We start from the raw sequence: 1,269 nt of genomic DNA on the forward strand, positions 1-1,269 counted from the left end.
ATTTGTTCACAATCTTTTTACAAATAACCATTATGATCCTGCCTTACTATTTTATAACAAGATTGAGTCACTTCATTTTTAATTTACTTCAATATATACATATTTCACTTTCAACTTCCTATGGATCATCCTCCTTGCGAACGAGTGTTTTAGAGCCATTGCAGAATTTCTTAAAAAATGAGTGAAAAATTTTAAGTCTTTTCAATGCCCATTATACTGAAGATGAAAGGGCAATATCGGTATAGGTTACTGGTTGTAATTATTGATGAGCATGACCCTGAGTAACTCCTCTTCTGGATTTACTTGAGAGTGGCACATTTTTAAATGAAATATTCAATCTATTTTCTTCATAAAAGAAAAGTCTTCATAAAGTCATTGTTTTGGAAAAAATAAAGTAAAGTAAACTTATTGCTTTTGAAAAAATAAAATATAGTAGAGTCATTGAAAAAAGACAAAGAGAATTGTAGAATCATAACGCGTAGAACATAGAATAAGTTAATCAATTGGATTATTTATTCTATTTTTTGTTTTAGGATGGTTTTAGAGTTATATTAAATTTGTCGATTTTCTTCCATGCTTTAGATTCAGGAACGGTTGTAGTTCTTTGATAATGATGATACCTATCGAATGTGTTCCATAGTTCCATAGCACAAAGCAAAGAAAAGGCTATATGCCAAAAAGGCGAGGCGTCCACAAATTATGGCTCAAGAGATCAACTATTAAAAATTATTGAGTTATTTTCCAAAGTCCCACAGAACTCTTCGAAAATGACTCTTAGTCATATTTTAATTTGACATTGTTGTTACTAAAATGCTCTTATATAGTAGTAATGTAGATTTGAGAAACGGAAACGGTATTGAAACGATACTGAAAAAGAAATGAATTGGAAGAAATTAGTGATAAAAGTGGTGACTACATATTACGTTTTTTCTTTTTTTTCGTATTCTTTAGCATTATTTCTATACTCGAATATCGCATTTATAAAAATTTAATATTTTCGATTATTAGATCGAGAAATTGCTTTTATTTCAGACGACATTAATCAAGATGGCGTAATGTACGTGCAGGATGAGAACCTTATTACCATCGAAGTCAATGCTATTAACTCGTGACAGATCTGCGTCGTTCTTCTGTTAATTACAGCTGATTAATATTTATTTTTTAAGATACATTATTTTCCAGTATATCACTCGATTCCTTAAAGTGTATTTTCTATGGTGCATTATTCGTAAATCGTGACAATGGTACTGAAAAAAAAATATTAGTGAA

General features: G+C 29.7%; 1 long non-coding RNA gene across 1 annotated transcript in view; it reads right to left on the bottom strand.

Moving 5' to 3' along the window:
* Nucleotides 1-1,269, bottom strand: part of LOC122635130 — a 9,214-nt gene that overhangs the window by 7,135 nt on the left and 810 nt on the right. The window lies entirely within an intron of this gene.

This window comes from Vespula pensylvanica, chromosome 17 (genome assembly GCF_014466175.1).
Source record: "Vespula pensylvanica isolate Volc-1 chromosome 17, ASM1446617v1, whole genome shotgun sequence".
NCBI classification, from domain to species: Eukaryota; Metazoa; Arthropoda; class Insecta; order Hymenoptera; family Vespidae; genus Vespula; species Vespula pensylvanica.